The sequence below is a fragment of the Pleurodeles waltl genome, chromosome 6 (genome assembly GCF_031143425.1).
Source record: "Pleurodeles waltl isolate 20211129_DDA chromosome 6, aPleWal1.hap1.20221129, whole genome shotgun sequence".
NCBI lineage: Eukaryota > Metazoa > Chordata > Amphibia > Caudata > Salamandridae > Pleurodeles > Pleurodeles waltl.
The window spans coordinates 1,451,620,132-1,451,626,131 of record NC_090445.1 but is presented as its reverse complement, the minus strand read 5'-3'; the positions used below and the strand labels follow the sequence as shown (position 1 = coordinate 1,451,626,131).

Here is a 6,000-nt window from a genome sequence, read left to right as displayed (position 1 = left end):
TCTGGGCGTCGTTAAAAATGGCGCAAATCGGGTGGAGGCGATTTTTTTGCCTCAACCTGACTTGCCCCATTTTAAGACGCCCTAACGCCATTTTCCCCAACACAGGCGCTGCCTGGTGTACGTGGTTTTTTTCCACGCACACCAGGCAGCGCCGGTCTGCTAGCGCCGGTTAACGCCATTCAATAAATACGGCGCCCGCATGGCGCTTCAGAATGGCGTTAGCCGGCGATAATCTTTTTGGCGCAAAACTGCGATAGCGCAGTTTTGCGTCAAAAAGTATAAATATGGCCCTTAATTTATTTTCCTTTAAAAAAAATCCAAATAGTACTATTTGAATGTTTCAGTGACTTACAAAGCACACTAGAAAATAGCCAACATAACTTGAAAGCACAATCAAAATAATCAAAAGTGCCCCTAATGAGTAAGAACAAGTGAACGGCCGGCATTTGTCACCCAGCTTTCTCTACAATAATCCCATTCATACGACCGTCAAAAATTATACTGTGTGCGTTTCACATCTGGTTGCTTAATTTAAATATGACGGCAGAGGGCGCAACAACTCTCTGCAAAATACACGCAAACTCAGGAAACGATTTACTTTTTACTCCTTTTCACCCACTGGTGATCAGACAGCCCATAGGAGGGCGCTTGTTCTGCTACTGGTAGCGCCAGCAGAAACCGCTCCAAACAGGTAACTGTGCAACTGTAAAAACCGAAGCTGAGCGACAAAAGATATTACAACTCATATCCACAACAACAGAGAGCAGGAAGGCACCTCCAGGATGTAGCTGAACGGAGTACAAAGCATCATCCAACAGAGGGTTACGAAAACAGCACCAGGAAATCAGCCATCGAGGTACAGGAATAAGCAGAGTGACTGGAAACACGGACAGGATCCCGGCTGCTGCGGAGAGCGCGCAGTTAGCGGATGCAGCACCCGATGCGCCCGACCATTCAGCCGAGGGTGCAGGAAGGCAACTAAAAACAGCGCTGAATGAAAACTGCGGGTTTTTGGAACCCGACGAGCCACACAGTCAGCAGCCTGCTGTCCGAGAGATTTTCAGGGCTCAGGGGACATATTTAAACACGGTGACTGAAAACTCATCTCCAAAACAGGTAGGCATTGTGTAAGTTCCACACATAACTGAGATTGTGTTCTTGAATGTGCGCTCTGCGTATGAAGTCGATATCTATCTATCTATCTATCTATCTACCTATCCATCTATCTATCTATCTATCGACCTGTGCGTAGTAGGCGACGGCAAGCCGTTGGAAAAAAGTATTAGAAGGAATAGGACTTAGAAAAGGTTTGCCCGCAAATAACTTGATACGTTGGTTTGTTAAACCTTTAACAATTTTTGAACACTTTTTAAAAACACATGCAATTAATTTGTGTGCCTGTGCCGCATTCAGACAAATAATGACATTTGTATTATGTTATCGAGCGTTTGGATAGCGTACCACACTGCTTTTCCCACCGCACCTTGGCTGATGGATTCCAAAGGCCTTTAGTTGGGTTGTTCTACCGAGAGGGTGCTCCCTATCGAAAAGAGTTGCACAAAACACTGCAACAGCCAGTGTTCTTATACCTAATTAAACTGGACTACGTGATCCTGAGAGCCGTATGTGACTATTAGTCTAATTGTGAGAATGTGTTGGGTTTTATTTTGTGGTGAGCAGTGTCATTCTCCTTGTGCCTGCTTTTCTCCTGACTACTGCCTAAGGGTTATCACCACGAAGATCTGTGTAAGTGGAGTGTGAGGAATACTGCTGTGGCTCGCAGCCAATCCGCGTGGACCTGCCGAATATGAGGGATGTTTGTTCCAATGGTACGGTATTTAAGCTTCGGAGCTTCGGGGGCGTCTGATTCCTCGGTTGTTCTCTCACTGATGCGTGTAGTTGAGATAGGTGTTGATGTACTTCCCAGTGCTCTGATATTGTGGGCCTCCACTGGTCCGGGTACTCTCCCTCAGTGTGCGGGATTCCCTCACTGTGTGCGGTTTGTTCTGTGCTTATGTGTGGTGCTTGGGTGTTTGGTAAGACAGATTATGCAGTAGTGTGTTGTGGTGGTGTGGTTGATAACTTTTCCTGATGTGCTTCCTTTATGTGGTTTGGTATTGCGCAGTTTGATGTTGTGTGGTGTGTTGCACTGTGGCGTAATTTGCAGTGGTTTGTTTGAAAACTTTAGAGCAATTCCCTGTGTTCTCAGGAAGAGTAGTGCCTCTGGGCGTTCTGTTACTGGGAGGGTTTTTCACTTTTTTAACGTTACTCTGTTTAGAAGTATCTTTGCCCTCTCTTGTGTATCTGTCTCTGTGTGTTTACATGTTGACTACGGATGTGCTGCTCACTTTTTCAAAGTTTTAATACAATCACAACAATGTAGTTTTAGTGCAAATTGACTTTTGGGTGTCACATGATAATAACTTTTGCGGCACACAGAAGGAATCCCCAATCAGCAGAGTTGTGGAGTACCTTTAAATCTCCCTCCTCAAGTTATCCAGCTCCTCTTCCTCTCAGATCAAAAAGTGTTGTGCCCCTTGTAAGCCTATAAACGAAAGAACTATCCCTTGTCACCATTTCCACCCCTGATACACGTGGGAACGTTATTCACTAGATATTGACTCACAGGACATACCCTTCCTTAAAGGTCAGTTTGTAAAACTCTACGTTTTGGGCCCTGGTGATAATTATATGGTGTTTGACATCGCTAAAGATTTCCTTTGAAAGAAGGCGAGTCTTGATCTATCATTCTATCTATCTATCTATCTATCTATCTATCTATCTATCTATCTATCTATCTATCTATCTATCTATCTATCTATCTATCTATCAATCTATCTTTTTGTCGGTCTGTCTTTTTAGGCCTCTAAAACATCAGCAATGGACCTGTACGTTACGATTCAAATGTTTATTTTGATATTTGTGAAGCATTGTCTGTCTGATCCGGAGCTTTGGCGCCATGAAATGACAGGCGCCACCGAATGTAATGTAGCGCAACTTGTGTCTAAATGACAGACGTCCCAGTATTATGATGATGTCGGGCAGATGATACCTGGTGCTGTGATGCAGGATTGGTTGTGGGGGCGAGAGAGGGGTGTCTAAAGACGAGGGTCTAAACAAATATTTCTACCTGGTCCCTGAACGAGATTTGGGAACTGACCACAAAGTAGATGGTTTTCGTCTGTATTAGTTTTGCTGCCCGGGCCTTGGGCAAGTTTGGGAGTCTGTCCTAAAACTTCCTTACTCCCTCAATCTTTGGTCATTGATAATCTTGGAAGAGGAAGAGCCTAATCCCACATGTTCAGCCCCTCCCTGGTCCTCTTTTGATAACTGAAGATGAAGAAGGGGTATGGAAGCATGGATTTGTGCATGCCAGCCAAAAAGAATAACACTTTCTCCCTAAATTTAGTTGTCGATTGTGTCCTCGACCTGAACTCACAACAATACAGTGTAATATTGTTTTTATCCTCAATATTTTAAAAACTACTTTAGAGACACACCCCAAAATGACAAAAAGATTTCAAGATTAATCTTCCACAATTTTCTTGCCAGTTTAATGAGTTTAATACTTTTTACTGCGTGCTTGATAAAAAAAAAAATCCCCAATTTTTGAGTGGGAAAAATATCCATCTCAATTCCTTTGACCACTGTTGACCAATTTATAGCATACTTTGTAAACTTTTCTAGCTGGCCAAATGTAATCCCAAAGGTGCTTTTTGTTGTGAAGGTGTGGTCCCATACAGCCGCCTCACTGTCTACACTGAACAAGCATTGGCAAAGTATGCCTGCTTTACAGCATGGTTAAAAGTAACTGGCGTGGGGTGGGGCAGGGTGTGGTAGGGTAAACTGGGGAAGAGTGGGGTGGCGTACAGTGGGTTTGAATGGAGCGAGTGTGGATAGGCGTGGGGTGGAGTTGAGTGGGAAAGATTGGGGTAGACTGGAGCAGGGTAGATTCCAGAAGGTTTAGTTAGGTAAATTGGCATGCAAGATTCGAGTGGGATAGATTGACTTGAGGTAGATTGGGGTGGGGTAGATTGCAGTGGGGTAATTTGTAGTGGCATAGGTAGGAGTAGGATAGATTGGGGTAGATTTAGATAGAGTGAGTGGGATACATTGTAGTAGACGGGAGTGGGGTGGATTGGAGTAGATTGGACTGGAGTGGGGTAGATTGAAATGGGGCTGATTGGGTGGATTATAGTAGGGTAGATTGGAATGGAGTTGAGTACATTAGGGTAGATTTGAGTGGGGCAGATTGGAGTGGAGTGGGGTAGATTTGTGTGATATAGGGTAGAGTGGTATATCGGAGTAGAGTAGAGTAGTATGGAATGTGGTATGTAGTGGTAGATTGGAGTGGGGTAGACTGAAGTGGTGGAGTGGGGTACTGAATTGGGGTAGGTTGGGCTGAAGTGCGGTAGATTGGGGCAGGTTGGATTGAAGTTGGTAGACTGGAATCGATTGGGGTAGATTGGAGTGGGGGTAGATTGCAGTGGGGTAGATCAGGGTAGAGTGGAATGGGATGTATTGGGAGATTGGAGTGAAGTGGGGTAGCATGGGGAAGAGTGGAGTGCAGTGGCTTGGCTAGATTGGATTAGAGTGGAGCGGGGTAGATTGGATTAGAGTGGAGTTGAATAGAGTGGTGCGGGGTAGATTGGTATGAGCGAGGTAGATAGCAATGGGGTAAAGTGGGGTAGATTGGGTTAGAGTGGGGTCGATTTGAATGGAGTAGAGTAGATTGGGTTTAATTGGAGTGGGGCGGATTGGGATGGGGTAGGTTGGAGTAGGGTAGTTCTGGGTGGAGTGGTGTGGATTGGGGTGGAGTGGACTAAATTGGAATGGAGTGGGTTAGATTTGAGTGGTGTGTGGTAGATTAGAGTGAAGTGGAGTGTGTAGATTGGGTAGAGTGGAATGGTGTGTGGTAGATTGGGACAAAGTTGAGTGGGGCAGATTGGAGTGGGGTAGATTGGAGTGGAGTCGAGATTGGAGCAGAGTGGGATAGTTTAGGGAAGAGTGGAGTAGGGTAGATGGTGAGTGGAGTGAAGTAGGGTAGGTTAGAGTGTGGTGGGGTAGAGTGGGTGGATTAGAGTATGGTAGATTTGAGTGGGGTAGACTGAAGTAGGATCATTGGAGAGGGGTAGGTTGGAGTCGAATGGGGTAGATTGGAGTGGAGTGGGATGGATTGGGGTGGAATAGAGTGTGATGGGGAAGACTGAAGTGGGGTGGGGTGGAGTGAGGTAGATTGGAGTGGAGTAGATAGGGGTAGAATGAGTGGGGTAGAATGGGTTGTAATAAATTGGAGAGGGTTAGATTGGAGTAGTGTAGATTGTGGGGGGCATGAGGTAGATTGGAATGGGGTGGAGTGAGTTATGGTGGAGTTGGGTGGGCTAGATTTGAGTAGAGTGGAGTGTGAAGGGTGGAGTTGGGTATATTGAAGTGGTGTAGATTGGGTGGGGTAGATTGGAGTGTGGTAGATTGAAGTGGAGTGGGGTAGATTGTGGTAGATTGGAGTGCAGTAGATTGTGGTGGAACTGGGTAGATTGGAGTGGAGTGGGGTGGATTAGAGTGGAAAGGTGTTGGACAGATTGCAGAGAAATTTGAAGTGGAGTAATGTAAAGAGATTGGGTACATTGGAGTGGGGTAGACTGGAGAGAATTGGAGTAGTGTGAGGTAGATTGGGAAGAAATTGGAGCAGAGTAGGGTAGATTTGAATGTTTGAATGGGGTGGTGTAGATTGGAGTGGAGTAGGGTAGATAGAAGTGGGGTGGAGTGGGGTATATTGGATCATAGTTGGGTGGATTTGGGTAGATTTGGGTAGATTGAAGTGAAGTTGATTAGGTGGGATGAGTGGGTTGGGGTATATTGGGGTGAGGTAGTTTAGAATGGGGTAAATGGGAGTGGGGTATATTTGGTTAGATTGAAGTGGGGTAGTTTGGAGTGGGGTGGATTAGAGTGCAGTGGGGTAGATTAGCATGGGGGAAGATCGGTGTGGGGTAGATTGGAGTG

At 45.5% G+C, this 6,000-nt stretch overlaps 1 protein-coding gene across 1 annotated transcript in view; it reads left to right on the top strand.

Moving 5' to 3' along the window:
• Nucleotides 1-727: 727 nt before the first annotated feature.
• LOC138300962 (neuropeptide Y receptor type 4-2-like) overlaps nt 728-6,000 on the top strand; it is a 120,218-nt gene continuing 114,945 nt past the window's right edge. The window contains exon 1 of the mRNA XM_069240902.1: nt 728-1,116. The gene's annotated coding sequence lies outside the window, so the exon portion shown is untranslated. The remainder of the gene's footprint in view (nt 1,117-6,000) is intronic.